Source organism: Amblyomma maculatum, chromosome 5, assembly GCF_055883805.1.
Source record: "Amblyomma maculatum isolate TAMU_Amacu chromosome 5, ASM5588380v1, whole genome shotgun sequence".
In the NCBI taxonomy this organism is placed as follows: domain Eukaryota; kingdom Metazoa; phylum Arthropoda; class Arachnida; order Ixodida; family Ixodidae; genus Amblyomma; species Amblyomma maculatum.
Window position 1 is genome coordinate 36,840,647 of NC_139348.1, and position 17,433 is coordinate 36,858,079.

The following is a 17,433-nucleotide window of genomic DNA, read 5'->3' on the forward strand; positions in this document are numbered from 1 at the left end:
GAACCGAACGTCAGTAGACCGCGGCCATCTTGTCCGCACAAGACACCTGCCCGCAGCTAAGCCATAGCCAAGCGTACTGTGTGCACAGCCGTGCGGAGAAGCATGCGTTCAGGTAGAGATGCGAGATTAGGGAGCATGAAGGGAGCATGCTGACTGCCTGAACTCGAGGAGGCACAAGGTGGCCCTAATTTAGGACCCCTTATTAAGGGACGTTTCAGAATTGACGTCAGGTCGCCTTACAGTGCGTGATGCGCCCTTATTAAGGTAGGGAGCGTTTCAGAATCCGGGCTGTGCCGTCTTAGTTAAGAGACAAGGACGGCAGGTACCTAAGTAGCGTAATAGGAGAAAACAGGGACGTGCTGGCCCCGTCCCCGCTTTGAGATGTAAACATTCTGTCATTCTTGCGTTGTGCTAGATCCGTGCCATTGCTTTTTTGCGGCTTAAGATTGTGTCATGTGGTAAAATGACCGAAGTGGTTGCTGAGGGTGTTCATGGAAGCCGCTCTGGACGAAGGGCAAAGAAATGCCGGGCGAAGAAATGCCGGGATAATGAAGCATAGGGCATTGTGGGGATACAACAGGTATGAGGTCTTGAGGGGTATTTGGAAAGGAATTATGGCGCCCGGACTTACTTTCGGAAATGAGGTTTTGTGCCTAAACTCAGAGCTACAGTCGACATTAAAAATAAATCAGAGAGCCGTTGGACGATTAGCGCTAGGTGCCCACGGCAAAACCACTAATGAGGCGGTACAGGGAGATATGGGCTGGGCATCTTTCGAAGTACGGGAAGCTCAGAGTAAAATATTATATGAGGAACGCCTGAGGAAATTGGACAGTAAGAGATGGGCAGCTAAAGTATTTAAATACCTGTACTTAAAAAGCATTGACTGTAAATGGAGGAAAAGAACTAGGAAACTAACTAGTAAGTATGCTAGTCACAAGGACGGAGAAATAAAGAGCATTAAGCAACAGGCGAAAAACACGGAATGTAAAAATTGGATAAATTCGATGGAAAAGAAACAGAGTGTGGACTTATACCGAAAGTGGAAAACGCAGATCAGGATGAAGCTTTCTTTGATAACTCAAGAGGCAGTGCCCTACTTTTTGAAGCTAGATCAGGGTGCCTTAGAACACGCAGCTACAAAAAGAAATTTAACAATGAAGATGACGCATGTGCTGTATGTGGTAACTCCAGTGAAACGAGTCCCCATATTATACACGAATGTTATGGTATCCATCCGGAATTTAATGCAGGCGCAGTCGCTGTTCCTGAAGCTCTGGGGTTTAGAGATAGCAGTGGCCGGGTGAATAAACCCGCGGTGGAAACCAGCAAAAAACTACTGGAAGATTGGTAGCTTAAAAGCAGAGAAGTGACATAATGTTAGTAATGTAGAAACAAAAATTTAATAAATGAAATTATGGTATAGTTAACCAATCTAAAACAATAATTAAGATATAGGGAGAAAAATTATCATGATGGCTACTGCTACGACCCCGTTTCAAAGGGGGCGCTCCTATATTCCATCCATCCATCCATCCATCCATCCATCCGGCTTGGCTTAATGCTCATATACGCGTTTTTTTTAACCCCGTGCCTTTTTTGCGTTGTTTTCTCAGATAAGGATGTTCGCGCCGCTTCTCGGCATCTTTACAAAATAACTGAAACTGCACTAAATCCCGTCGTCATGTTTTGGGAGGCCGTAAAACTAGAGATGGTCACTCATTTGTGGTTGTTGATCGGCGTGGTGTGCTTTTGTTCGCGTTTTCTCGTTCGTCGAATGCCTGCGGAGCGTCAGTATTGCTTGCTGCCCCTTGCAGATCTCCACCTGTGTCGTCAGCGTGCTTTCAGGGACAGGAAGTATCCTTGCGAGTAGGAGCTTCAGCAGCGATCTCGATTCGACCGTGTCGGCATCCGTTAACCGAACTGCAGTCATGCAGTTGCAGGTGATTCTGACATTGAAGTTTTTGCTACCGGCGGCTTTCTCATAAAGGCTGGTGAACCGGTCGGCGTGGACGAGCCGATGCAAGCCGGTCAGTAGGAAGAGTCGTTCTCGCACTGACTGGACACGGTAAGAGCCGCCGTTGTCATTTCACCCATTTTGCCTGTTGTGATGTTTCTTGACCATTAGAGTCAAGGCAGGAAGAAATACAAGAAAGTGTTTTAAATCGTATACCTTTATTTAGCGGTCGTTGTTATGTACAGGACCCATAGCGGACGTTAGCGACAGCGAAGCAACATTTTCAGGAACGTTTATTTTTTTTCGCTTATTACGGTCATAAGCGTGCGTTGCCTTGGTCGCGCACGACGGTTTACCAAGTCAGGTTTATAGTACCGATTGCGCACCTAGTCGGGAGTTTTTTTTTTGGAAGGCTTGCCATGTGGCATAGAATGAGGCTGTCTTTTAACTTAAAGGGAATCATGCAGTCTGTTTTCTTCAAGGAACCGGAGCAAGCTCCGGCTCTTATTTTTGTCTATTAGCCACAAGTGTAAATGTTCTTCCTTTGTAGCCGACAGTCGATCCAACTTCTTGTAGTCGTCTTATTCTTGACGGTTGCATTCCTGGGCATGTCCATAAATGTGGCGAAGATCCGCCTTGGCAGCTGGCCTTGGACACTTAGGGCATGTGCTCTGCACTGCATCCTCTTCAGAGCCCCATCGGCACGTCACCGACGGAGTAAGGGACGACAAGTCTTGCTGCGCTATAGCATCAGCGTGTAATTTAATCTTGGTTTTGTGCCGCCATATGATTGTCGGCAACCGTGAGCGATGAATATGAGCACCAGAAGTAATATAGGCTTCCTGCTTTACAGCTGGCCATCACAGGATGAGCTGCAGGGCTGCATGAGCGACCTCTGTGCTGCTGGAGGTTTCCCCAGCATCGTGAGTGCCATTGATACCACTCATGTCAAGATCTAGGCCCATGAGCTGTACGAGGAAGCGTACATATAAATAGCCATTTCTACCACTTCATCTTCGTGCAGCTTGTGGTGGACAGTAAGTGCCAGATCCTCGATGTGGTTGCAAAGTGGCCTGGTGGCACATGACGCGCGAGTGCTCATACACAGCGGCCTCGCTCAGCTCTTCAAATTGGGCACTTGGGCACTTACACCGGCATCCTGCCGCAGTGGTTATCCGTGAAGACTTTGGCTCCAGTATACGGACATGTACGGCAAAAAGCGATACAACGCTGCTCACAGCACCACCAGAACAGTGATTGCAAGGTTGGTGCACAGCACATTCTAAATATTGGATTGCATGGTATCCCGGACACTGACCGGTAGTGCGTGTCCGTGTTTTTCGGACAGCTTGGTACAGTTGTAAGCGTTGTTGAGCGAACAATGTATGCTGAAAGAAATTGACTTTGATGTCACATTTGTTTACTAGTTAAATGACACTGCAGTCAAATAACTTTTGCCAAGCCTGTAAGGGGGGGGGGAGGGGTAGCTTTTCAGCAAACAAACAAATTATGATTGAGTGTCAGTCAAATTTTACTTATTGAATGACACATATCAATATTTACTTAGCAATTACATTTGTCCAAAAATCATAGCATTGTTTCGTTTTTTGAGCATGACATATATTTCATTATGGGAAGGTATCAAAATATTTCCATTCATTAATGGTGCAAGGGTATTTACTACATTGCATTGCACCGGACATGTTTACAGGTTGTGTGATAGCCTGGAAGAACAAATGTTCAAAGCATACATTCCATGTACAGCATATTACGAAGCTGTCAGTTCCAGAAACCACAGGTTACTTAGAGCAGATGTGACTTTATTTGAATGCATCATAATGGAGAGGAAAGTTTTATTATTTTGCATTATATGCATTCACTTTGACTGCAGCAACTTGTTTTACGCGCGTCACCAAGTTTATAGTGGCAGTGCGTAGCCCACTCACCATGCTTTTTTGTAGGACAATAGGGCAGTTGAAATGCTGCTTTCATTCTCTCCGTGATCAGCAGCGCATGTCACTGGACCATGTGTGGACCAGCATCATGACGAGCTGCTAACTCCACAATGTGTCCCAGGAGTATGCGAGCAGCATAGGCTAACACACGGAAATGCAAAATGAAGTGTCTGTACATGCTTATCCTCACCGAGGTTATAGATTTATGCTGCGCAAAGGCATGATGCAGCACGATTTCTCCTGATTTAAGTACAGTTACGTGAAATAAATTATGCCTGTGCTAGTCACTGAGTTTAATGTTTTCACTGAGTGACCCCTCATGACCGGATAACTATGCAAATGTGTTTATTTTACTATACGCTACGTCAGTCTTGTATTGACATCCTGAAGCCTACGCAATAGTTTGCATTGAAATTTTTGCTGTCGAGCTGTTTAACGTTGCAGTGCATATAGAGCATAATAACAGATGGAGCATAAACATTTCCTTTTTACTTCATTTTGGTTGCAACATCAGATTCGAGACATGTAAATAGGAGATTGCACTTGAGCACTAAGCTTAATGTCTACCTGCAGTGGAGTTACAGTGGTTAGGGTGCTACACTACTGCACCCGAAGATGAAGGATTGAATGCTGGCTACGGTGGCCTCATTTCGATAGAGGCAAAACGTAGGCGCCCGTCTGCTGTGTAATGTCAGTGAATGTTAAAAGATCCGAGGTGGTCGAAATTTCCCTACCTGTCCACTACTGCATCTCTCGTAGCTTGAGTCACTGTGGAATGTTAAGCCCAATAAATGAAACCAAGCGTGACCTTAACATCGGTTACACCAAGAGTTGGTTCAATGTGGTAAAGTATGGTACTTAACAGATTAGAGATATGTTTTTAAGCTGTGAATTTGTTATTTTAATACCTGCAATATATATTTTGTTGGAGTCTGTGCAGTAAATTGTTAAACATACAATATGTTTTTCCATCACTCAAGGATTGCCATTTTGTAAAGTACTTGCACGGTATCAGAGTGCAATGGTAAACTCTGGAAGACTTGGTGAATGTATGCAAAAGTAGAAGCCCGGGCTACCATATTGTGGTAGGTGTTCACATCCCCAGGTTTTGTGTAAATTTTCTCGTTGTGTGGCAGACATGGCAGCAATGCTCGAACGGGCCATGTGGCATAAAAATAAAATGCGAGCTACCTGCTCAAAGTGTAACGAGTGATTTTGCCATCAACTTTCAATGATCACATCTGTATTATTGGCAGTGCTTACGTTGCAATTACAGTTGTGACAATGAAGAATATATATAGGGCCACAGAAAACTGTCTTATTATTTGCAGGTGTACTATTCAACAGCATTTTGGTTAACCTTGTATTAGAATGTTCATAGCCTTTGCAGCACTGCAGTGTCCAGTTTTCATGTCAACTAAACTTTTCTACATTATACTCTTGCAAGTGCTTCAAAATTATTAATTCCACCCTTTAAGACCAACACCTGTAACCCTCACAAACTGTTCTTTGTTAATTATTCTCTGGTACTCACTATGTAGTGTGACCTGCAGAACAAATATCAGCATGGCTTGTGTGTGTGTAAGGCATCTACAACAGTCATTTTGTACTTTTTTCAAGTATATGTTGTTTTGCTTGTATGATAATATTTCTTGCCAATGTGGGCCACAATTTCCTCAATTGTATGCTGTGAGAACAGTATCTACAAATGATTTCTCTCAATGTCGCGCTGGTGCTGGTCACATGCTTGCATTAAATCACCTCGAGAGCTACTCATCTTGCATATCTGTATGTTGTTGCAATACCACTCAACACCTATGCAAATCGAACACCCAGAACAGGCCAGAATTATATGACTGGAAGGAAAGCACTTGGCCGTTTTTGTTTATCTGCAGGAAAAAAACAACTGTGAGAGCAAATGCTGTGGTTGCACAAGTATACCACATTGCTGTCATGGTGACAACTGCTGTGTTCATATGAACAGCTGTATTTGTCAACAATACTGTAACATATTTGTGTTCGTTTGTGTTTCAGAAATTGGGGTGTGGAGCACTGACATTTTGACATACAAATCGAGTACGTTTGCGGGGAAGAATGCATTAGAATATCTATTCTACAAACTGGTGCAAAAATAATAAAAATGAATAAAAATAATTTTTTTTGCGTCATTTCTGCCGAACACTTGCACATGACTGATATTGTGCATAGGCATACGCCAGAACTAAAAGTACATTACAAATGTTACACAGCTTTGGACATATATTTTTTTTCAATAAGGCCCTGCATGAAACCAATAGGAGCTGTCCTATCGTGGCAGAATGCAGTAAACTTCCATATCTAGCAGCCTTTAAGGATCCAGAAAAAATCTGCGGTATATAAGAAAGCATTGTTTATTTAAGGGGCCTGAATAAATTGACAGAAACCGTTTATACCACAGTATTTGTACCTGATGTGCACTTGCCCGATTTTTGTCTGCTTTTTAAACGAAAGCGTAGTGAGAACGGCGTTATTATCGGGTTTCGTAAAGCGCTTTACTGGGCACACCGTCGCAAAGGCCCTCTCTACAAAACGGCCCCGTCGCGTTTTGAGAATACTTCACTGCATGGTGCACACGATCACGGTGAAGCGTGCAACCTTTAAAATAAAGTGATTGAGAAATTTACGCTATATTTGGTATTCTTACACTAGTTACAAATTTAAATCAACTTTTCGGAAGACGGATCGATTAACAAGCATATTTCAATCGTATAGATTTTTTCGCATAGCCCCTTTAAAACGAAAACCGCATATCTCGCATTTCGTCAATACGTCCTCGTTTTCAATTCAGGGGTGTTGCAGGCATGTGTTATAACTTGTGCCGCTGCTAAGCGCAAGTTTTTATTTTAGTGCTATTGCGGTCCGTTTTGTATACCGCTGGTAAATAGGTTTACAGGCAACGTTCCAAGCGACGGGCCTGTGCCAGCAGTGGGTAAAGAAACCGTGTCGAAGAAAGGATGTGGTGACGGCTCCAAAAATGTGAATTTGTGAGCGTGGCAGCTAGTAAGGCGTTTTTTAAAAATGTAATGATATTGACTATGGGAATAATATTGGTGCATGAGCGACCCGAGAGTCTCGCGTCAAGATAAAATGCATGATTGGTGAATCTTACGTCGAGATAAAATGCATGATCCGTGAATGAGCGACCTTTGGAGATAACGCGAAGAGGTCGAAATTTCGTGAGCCTTCCAATATGGCGTCTTTGTCTCAAGGTGATTTTAGGTTATATTTGCAGCGCACATCACCTCAATGGTAGTTGCAGTGCGAAGAGTGCTCTAAAATTGTGAGGGACAACTCTCAGCTTTTGATAGGTGTTAAATTTTAATAAATGGAACTGGTCGATTCCTATAATATGCCTCAATAGCGATTCAACCGGCACTGACGTCAGCACAGTACCTGTCTTTGAGGACTGCGGTTAATTAAAGCTTCCCAACAGGGCTGCTACGTACAAGTCTGATATCCGCGGCCTACGCGGCCTAACTACGCGGCCTAACATTTTCATTGTGTTTGCTAAAATGGACATTCTGATCGCCAATGAAGCACGCTCGATGGCTACGGTTTCTGCTGCATAAGACGTGAACAACGCGTCATATACATGCGGAGTTAGGCTCTGTTTTAGGCAGCATCGACTCCAGCACGCTTTAATGTGCGCTCGTATTATGCCCCCTAAGAAATTAGACATGCATGAAAATTCGACTTTGGAGGCGGCCCTGTTCAGCTGCTCATCGCTAGAGTCCCAACTGGCCCTGGCCAGCGGGCAATGTTGACAGCTAATTGTCCAGTGGCCTTCCATACTAGGCACTCCACTTATGCAAAGGGCCCTTGACCTGCACTCTTTTTTTTTCTTCAATAAAGATTTTCATCCTCACCACGCCGTGACAGATTGAAAGCATCGTCAGGTGCCACGGCGCGTTCCCTAAGCAAAGGCCAAGATTTCCCATGTATAGGTACCCGCTGTTCTCAAACTAGGTAACCACTGTCTCTATGTGTATGTTAAGACAGCCCTGAATAACTCCGGTCTTGTAGATGTCTGGTCTTACTAAAAACACTGTTTAAGTCTCGAATTAGCTCGGACTTTATCGTGCAAGCGGGCCCAGTTTCTATAAGGTACGAGAGGACGTGTGTAATTACAGTGGCCCTGGCATCGTGCGCGCTCAAGATGTGTGTGACTGAAAAACTGAGTCTATGGATCGAATCTTTTCTGGACGTGTATTCTACCCGCCTGAAACGGCAGATGGTTAGAACAGTAGGGCAAGGCGACAGCTGTAGACCCTTGATTTAGCGCGCGTTCTTTTCAACTCCAATAACCTGTCCTCGATGATGACCTTGAAGATGGCATGCAGCCTCGCGCTTTTACTGGTATTGCGAAGCAGACGGGAGGACGATGCATGACAAGGAGTTCTTTTACGATAAGTGTGAAGTGCTAACCTTCCCGAAGCACTACTTGACCTTCATTGTGCACTGGTACTGTTTGTGTGAGAGTGTGAATGCCAGAGACCCTAAGCCAGACAAGTAGGCAACAAAGTTTGGGGAGCTTTAAGAGGGAGCGGACATGAACCTGCTCCTTCTCTTGCGATCCGTCCGCCCTTGTCGTCGCATCAGTTCACCTCCAGTGGCTAGATCCCGGAAAGGTTCCGACGATTCCGTTCAGGAACCGTTCGCTTCGGTGATGACGTCAAATTTGCGTCAGCGAGGGCGGGGCCAACACAATGGGAGGAAGATGGGAAAGACACCGGCCAAATGACGAGCGCACCAGCTTGCGGCGAACAACGTTATGCCTGTGTGGCTTGTTCGGGGTCTATATAGTGGATATAGTAGCGTCAGGTATGGTTTAGATATAGCAATACTATAGGAACATATATTTCCTCACAAGTTGTATTATGTCTTAGACAGCGCAGGTAACAACTGTCAATCAATTCAACGTTTCTTCTTCTACCTTGATAAATGCCATATACCCATGAAAGAGAATTTGCCAGGATTTAGTGTGGACTGCAAACTGTGCTACAGATACAGAATTAGTGTAATAAGTCATTTAAGGATTTAAGATAACAAAATTTAATGAAAGTTGAAATTACCGAGCAACGTTTTGGAAGTTTGTAAGTTTGTAATACAGTTAGCTAGAGAATCTCTCCGTAAATGTGATGTGGTTACAAAACAACGTTTTCTTGGCTCGTTTTTTTTTTTTTCAGCTGCTAGATCGTGTCCCATGCCAGCGATGTGCCATTGTCTGCTGCTGTTGCTTCTTTGCACGCTTGGTATGGTTCTGATCTCTGCACACCACAAAGGCTTCAAAATGGTGCGAATAGATTGCCAGCCTTTAGGTCCTCATGTTTCGCCGCAGCAGCGCCTTTTGTTGGTTGGATTTGCGAATCGGCACCCTTGCCTAATAAAGGGATCATCGGGGCTGATACCAGAGGTCATCAATGGCAACGTATCGCACTTGTGGTGAAAGCTAGCCGCGGTTCTGAATGACCACAAAATTGGCTGTGGTTTAGCTCTGGTTAACCCTAGTTGAATTCCGAAAACAACGGCGGAAGCTTCTTTTGCCTGCTACATCATGCCCCTATCACGCCCTATCGGTGTAAAATGCGACATTATCGGGGACACTTAAGCTCATCCTTTTAGGATATGACGCGAGAGCGTAAGCTACCAGCCCACATATAAACTCACGCTTCAACCAAGCCGTCTAGACGTACCTGCGTATCGTAGGGGTAACGAGAATGCCAACGATAATGAGCTACCGCTGGACAAGATCATGTTATTGGGCCTACAAATCTGGCTATCCAGAAGGGCTTTCAGGCATGCAGACGTTGATGCGAGGAAAACACAGCAGTATTTTCGCGAAGCCGTTGCGAGAGTTATTGCAGTTCTTAAGACAGAAGACGAAGTGCCTGAGTGGCTTCCGAGAATGGAAGTGTTGCTGCAAATGACTGATTTGTAATGGATCACGCAGCCCAAATCGCGTAGTTTCAACCCATGTTGTGCATTTGTCGCGAAATATTCTCTCTCTTTGTGTGTGTGTGTGTGCGCGTGTGTGTTGAGTAATGTTCTTTATGTGTAAAATCTGATAATAAATAGGTATTAAAGAAAAGAAAGTGGCTCAGCTGGGTAAACCGCTCGGCAGGGGATCCGCGGGTCCTAAGTTTGAAGGTTCGATTCCCCTGTGGTGGCAATTTTTTTTTTATGAGGAGACCCTAGCTGCGCATCTTCACGTGCACGGCGTAGCTGGGGCCTCCCGAGGTCTCTCTGGCTATAGGAGTGTTGCTTTCGCTGCAAAACAAGGCAGAAGGTCTGGCGGAAGCGGCGCGGAGGGACCTTAGCGCGGCGCCGACTGCGGCGCCATCTGGCGGAGCTCGGCTGAAACGGTTGCTGGGCGATGGATGTTCAAGGCGATTCGTGCCTGCCGGCCACCGGCTACGCGACGAGGCAAAACCTTGCGTAATGTTGCTTCCGCAACAAAAAGCCTGCGTCGAAGAGTGTGCAGCAGTGGCGAAAAAGCTGGAAAAAAGAGGTATGTAATTCAGGCCATGACGCAGTAATTGTGCCCGCTGAATACACGTAAGCTGTTGATCGGGTATGTGCCTCTTCCGTCGTGAAACAATTAAGCTTTATTGTTTGTCGAGTCCTCGGGCTTGTATCCTCTCCCTCGGCGGGCGTTGAAGTGCTCAGTGCGTGCGACGAAATTTTCGAAGAGCCATGTGTGACAAAAACACTATATTGACTGCGGTGGTTTTGTGCACGTTCAGGATTGCAGTACTTCACCGCAATTCTGCGCCACAATCCCTTGGGGAGGACAAGATCGCGGATTGCTCTTAAGTCTGCTTAGGACTGCAAATGACGAAAACCAATTCAAAGAACTTTTTTCATTGACTGCTTCGTCATTTTTATCCGCACTATCATCAGCCCTATTACTACTCTCATCCTCACTATTTCTACTATAAACATGCTCATTATAAACTAAATGCTGCAGCATTGTCATTGTTACTATCGTCATTATTATACTCATTAACCGCAGCTTCATTGTCATCACTGCTATCCTTATTATCGGTATGACAACTACAGCGTTGTTGCAATTGCTGCTACCATCCTTGCACTAGACAAGGTGAATTATGACCTGGTTCTTACGAGCTCTCTCTACTACACGAGCACAAGCTTGCAATGTCTTCTTGGTTTTGAAGCTGTCTATGTTATGCAGGTGTTACATTGTGGAAGAAAAAAAGTGCAGGTGATGCATATAATTGTTTTCTTTTTTTACGGCAACTCTCAATTGGAGCCTATGCGTCGTGCCGATGTTTCTCACTCTGGAGGGTGGGGGAGCTGGTCTTCACACTTCTTTGTTCATCAGCTTGTTTCAATGTTTTTCTTCCTAAAAAGAGATAGCCATCTCTTCCTCCTAGCTGTGTTTACGAGACGATTAATTCTCGATTTGCTTATTCTGTGTGCGCCCACTTGGAGTGAGCGGCGTTCGAGGGGTTTTCTTAAGGAAGTTGCCGACACATTCCATTTCCTCACTGTGTGGTTTTCCTTGAAGTGCCTATAGAGTCTATCCACAAGGTAGATGACAAAAGATCTATTTTAGACGGTTCCTGTACTGATGTATTGGCAGGCTTACATTTCCTTTCTGGAGTACAGTGTATTAAAGCGGGTACAACGGATGTGTATTCAATCAGCCACAAATACTTCCTTTTTTAAACTGCACACGTCAACCTTACCTGTCAAAACGCGGCTTCATGCAAAATGAATTTTTGTGCCATGGTCAGTGGACTGTCGCCTGTGTCGCAGTCAGAAACTATAGATATTGGTTTTGTGTATTGTCGTGAGGCCGGATTTTTCTTTCTTTGACGGGTGGGAGGGGGGGGGGGGGGGCAGGCATTCAATGGACTCGCAAAAAGGGGCATTCATATTGTGCCCTCCATTAAAAGGTTTTTGCCTGTAGTGGAAGTTTCTAAGGTTCCATGTAATCGTTTTGTGCTCATGGGATTGTTTAGCCTGTGGAAGAGCCGTATGACGGATCGCCACGCAGAGCCACCACGTTCATCGAAGTCTCTGTCCAGAGAACAGTGTGGTATGGTGCGGGGGTATATGCTGCGCAGGATCGACCTCCTACCTGGCTGCTTTTACTCGATGTATGTATGACTCCCTGAATTTTGATGTGTGTGCAACGTAAGAGCTGGATTCTTTTAGAACTGTGCACGACGGGTTGAGGGATGCGACAAGTCGGGCTTGAAGCCTGCCTGTGGTGGTTATATTTTATGCAATAAAGAAGAAAAGAAGTCCAGCGTAGAAAATAAATTTATGCGCTCCGCTGGAAATCGTACAGCGGTTTCTTGTTTTAGTGCGAAGAACGTTTTCTGGTCACACTTTCTGTACACGGCGCGTGAATCAAGTAAGGCGTTCGATTAAAAAGTGAACTGCAGGTTTTCTGATATTCAGCAGTTTCCGATTCGCCAAATCCTTATTGGCCTCAGTCGAATCAAAAGCTGGCGTTTCGCCGATTTGAAGTCAGAAATATGGTTGGAAAATGCTAAATAAATGACCTCCTCAGAACGGTCCCGTAGATATATGTACCTAAAAATAGTTTTTTTTTTCTTTTCTGCAACACGCATGTTACTAGTTCAGAACATTCATGAACCGCAATCCCAGCACTCATTGTTGTCGTGCGCGCATTCAGGATAACGGTACTCCATCGCATGCGGCGCCACAATACCTTGCGGAGGACATTTAGAGTCACTAGTCTGCTTCCCCAGTTCTCGGCCCCATTCAGAATTCACGGCCTGCAGCGGAAGGCACGCCATGCCTGCGGCAGCCTCAAACTTCTTTTGGGGATGAAACTAATACGAGTGGCTTGTGGCGTAAGTTCAAGCCTGCGCATGGCTGATTACTGGCGGTATCCATGTTCCCTTCTGCACCTGTTCACTACCATGTTATACCATGTTTTGAGTTCTGCACTGCAACGATGCAACGACTGATTGCTGCAGCAATGTTTTCTTGTATGTATATTTTAGGGGCAGGCCAGTAGGAGAGGCTGACACTTTCCACAGGTTAGGTGCCCAGGACTACCTACCAAGCATTCCGGCTGGATATGACAAGCCCTTCGAATTGCGGGCTGAGATTAGGAGTAAGTGTAAATGCCTTGCTGTTACCTGTATTGTCATAAAAAAAAAGAGTACTGTCAAAGAACGCACACACTATGCGGCGACATCTATCTCATATCAAAACTGCTTGCTGTCGGGCCAGTTGGATCTGCATATTTTAGATAAAGTTAGCGCAGAAACTTGGACGGTGGCATAGAAGAGACACACACGACGAAAGACAAAACTCGTTTGCTTCGTCGTGTCTCTCTTATGCCTTCGCCAAAATTTTCTGCAAAACTTCATCTACAAATATATTGCGGATTACCCGAGATTATTAATGAAGTAACTAGCAAGGAGTGCTGGGCTAACTGCACCTTGGCACACTTACTGGCTCACGAGATGCAACAACATTATTAGCGTATGCATTAGGAATGCAACCACGTGCTTCGTCGACACCAGAGCATGAAAGAACCTCAGTTAAATTCAATTCACAGCTGCCCACTGCATCATTCCTAGCCCATGTGCTACATTTCTTTAATTAAATCCCACAAATGCAGTCAAGGTCAGGACACTAAAAAGAGTCCACTCAAATGCTTACCAACAACCACTGCCTCCGCAACAAACAATTAGTTGTTATCTTCAGCTTTAGTTAGCTCTTCCATTCATGGAGTTACACGTCCTTCAATAAAGCAGGAACATTAACAATCACTTCACTCCTTATGTTGACGTGCAAGGTGTTTGTAATAGCTATGACTGTTTTTGAAGTGGAAGCGTCACCATGCTAGGTAGAGCCGGTCTTCGCTTGGGGCTTCAATTTGACCTTCAAAGAGCAGGAGGTCAAACTGTTGCTTTGTGATCCAGGTGTCGTAGAAAAATGTGACATGTACTGTGCCTTTTCTTTTCTATAAACCAACACACAATGTCAGCATGGGATAGCTATTGACCTTCAAGGAGCCACACTATAAAGTGTGGCTATTGTGCCTTCATTTCCCCAAAACAACCGACCGCTTTGCAGTGTAACCTTATGGACCTCCTTGGTATCCAATAGATGACCTTGACCCTTTGATTTTGGTTGACCTTTAACCTCTGACCTTTCACACTTGGAGCTCAGCAGAAAATTAAAAGAAAAATTATGATCCTGCCGCGGTGGCGCAGTGGTCAGGAAGCCCGACTACTGAGCAGAAGTACCCGGGCTCAATCCCGACCGCCGGCGGCTTCGTTTCTACGAAGGCGCAACGGAGAGACGTCCGTGTGCTGTGCGATGTCAGTACACGTTAAAGATGCCCAGGTGGCCAAAATTACTCCGGAGCCTCCAGTACGGCTCCTCTTTCTCTTCTTCCCCGTTCACTCCGATTTTCCTTCCCTTACGGTGCGGTTCATGCGTCTCCCCAGAAGTGTGATAGATACTGCGCCATTCCTTTCCTGTACACTAATTTATAAGAAAAAATATAAAAAGTCCCTGTTTTAAAGGTGGTGTCAGAGATGGAGGGGGGCTGCTCATGGCCCTACGGGGCTGGGAATTGTGGGCCCCTGCCGTTTGCGGCGGGTGCTCGCCGGCCACCAGCAGTTGTATCTGTTGTAGGCTGTCATTGCACCCGCGACTGCTTCGGTGGCGGAGAACGGCTGTATTTGTTGTCCTTATTGTTCTCATCTAAATTAATGACACATACCCACAGAGGGGTACCGGTAATGAATTGGGGTGCAGATATATTTGTTTTTGATATGTATAATTGCGTCGCCAAACAAAATGAAATGATTGCTGGAGAAGAGAGGAGGAAAGTAAAATATGAAAAATCGAAATAAAATGGAGAATTCATAACACACGCAGGAGGTGAAAACTGAGAGATTCGTATCTACAGATTATAAATATCAAAGCCTATTAGCAAGGCAGACGTTTACATTCTATTAAAAGTTTTGAATGGCGCTAAAAACAGACCTGTGGCTGTACCTGAGTATGACGGCACCGAACTGCAAAAAAATCTGGCTGCTCAAATTAAGTCCCAGCTGTTGTAATGGCTTCTCCAAATAACCGCCTTCTTATCATGGTGAAACGGCAGCAGAACAGGAAGAAATGTTCTATTGATTCCGGTGCCCCGCATAATGCGCAGGCAGGAGTAAGCGCCAAACTAGACCTGTGCATATAAAAATTTAGGTAGTAACCGGATTTGCAGGTAGTAATCGCAGATCCGGATCATGATAAGGAAATAACAAGAAGAATAAGATTGGAATGGAGCGCATTTGGCAAGCACTCGCAGATTATGACTAGCAGCTTACCGGTATCGCTCAAGAGGGAAGTATACAATAGTTGCATCTTACCTGTACTCATCTATGGGGCTGAAACGTTGAGGCTAACCACGAGGGTTCTACTTAAGTTGAGGACAGCCCAGAGGACTATGGAACGAAAAATGGTAGGGGTAACATTAAGAGATAGGAAACGTGCAGAGTGGGTCAGAGAAATAACTCAAGTTACCGACATTCTAGGGGAAATTAAGAAGAAGAAATGGGCATGGGCAGGACATGTAGTGCGAAGAGAGGATAACCGATGGTAGATTAGGGTAACAAACTGGATTCCAAGGGAAGGAAAGCGTAGCAGGGGGCGGCAGAAAGTTAGGGGGGTGGATGAGGTTAAGAAGTTCGCAGGGGTCAAGTGGATGCAGCTAGCACAGAACCAGGTTAATTGGAGGAATATGGGAGAGGCCTTCGCCCTGCAGTGAGTATAGTCAGGCTGATGATGATGATATAGAAATTTAGAAGCGGGATAATGCAGCGCAGCTTAGTTAGAGGGACTTCAATCTACCGTGATTTACATGGTCTCCTACTACCGAAATATTTGAGATGGAGGTAATCATTCGGTGTTAATATAGATTCAGTCTGCCTGCTTAATAAGGAGCGCCTACGAAACAGCGCTGCTGTTATGTACGCTGTATCCGGGAGGATAGATAACACGGGGCCATTGAAAGACTCGTTAGCTAGTCTATCAGCAACCTCATTGACTGTCATATTGCTGTGATCTGGTACCAACATCATATGTGTGAGACTGAAATGTGAAATGAGCAATGAAATAAACGTGTTTAAGAATAAACCAATCATATGAACCAATTAGCCCTACAGCAAGTACTTCTTCACGTTTATGATTGACGAATCCATATTCGAAGAAAGCGGCGAGCACAAGGAATAAGAGTGTGTTATTACAGCCTCTGCTGAGTACGATAGGTCTAGATTGCGCAGAGCAAGCACCACCGCCAGAAACTCAACCTAGAAAATTTGGGTGAAATCCTGATGTCAAACAGAAAAAGCCCAGTCTAGAAGCGAACAGTATGTTGCGACGCGCGTCCTCTCCTTCTTTTTCTTTATTCTCTATTTTCTCCTCTGTTTGCACGAAGTAGCGGATGTGGCTCAGCTTTACAGCCTTCAGAGCCTGTAGCAGGCCCGTGCATTTTCCTTTCTTGCTTCCTATAGTCACAGCAACCACAACAACAACAGCTTTCGCTCATCATTAGGTCCAGGTAAAGCCACTCAATAAGCGAAAATTAGCGCCATCTTGTCTCTCTCCTCCTCAGGCGCCGCCGCTCCTCTTCTCGAGTTGCGATCGTGGCTCCCAGCGCGCGAGCGGCTATGCAATTATTTGCAATATAGTAACAAGGCTGTATATGCTCGACAAAAGTCCGTGATGCACCCCGGGCCACACGCAGCCGACCCACACTCGGATGACCGTTGCTCGCAGAAGGCGCGACAATGAACCCGGCCGATTCGATGCAACCAGACCTTCCTCCGCGCCGAATCCCGATTCGCCGACGGGGTCTAAACAATGCCTCGCCACAATGCTTACGTGAGCTGCACCCGAAAACGCAGCAGCACGACATTTCGAACAAATGATTTACATTAACACTGCGAAAGAGGAGCGGGCAGTAGCAAAACACATGACGATATGCGCAGCGCGCGCGTTGTTTGGCACTGTGGGAAAGGAGGCAGCAACGCAACAAGCAAAAAAAAAAAAAAAATAGCGTGCGAGAACACGTGATGGCACTTGGCCAATGGGAATGTCGAACGTCGAAGGAATGCAGAGGAGAGGAGACCGGCGGCAGTCTTCACATGTTGGCGCTACGTTTAGCAAATTTATTGAGGGGTTTTAGCTATTATATGGGCCCGACCTCGTGAGGCAAATTGATCTTTCGGTTTGCCTAAATAAATAATAAATGATCCTGCAAAATTATGCCAGCCACAGGTGTTAGCGTAAGGACCATTTATTTATTGCGGTCTCACGCTGACATAGCTGTGCAGATAGAATAGGCGAACTGAGCATTCGGGCTATATTAGTCGTCATATGTCTTGTTTCCGCGTTATTATGTGAACCTCATGTCTCTCGGCACACGCCACAAAGTGGCAGCTGACAAGGGTACTTTCTAGAGCG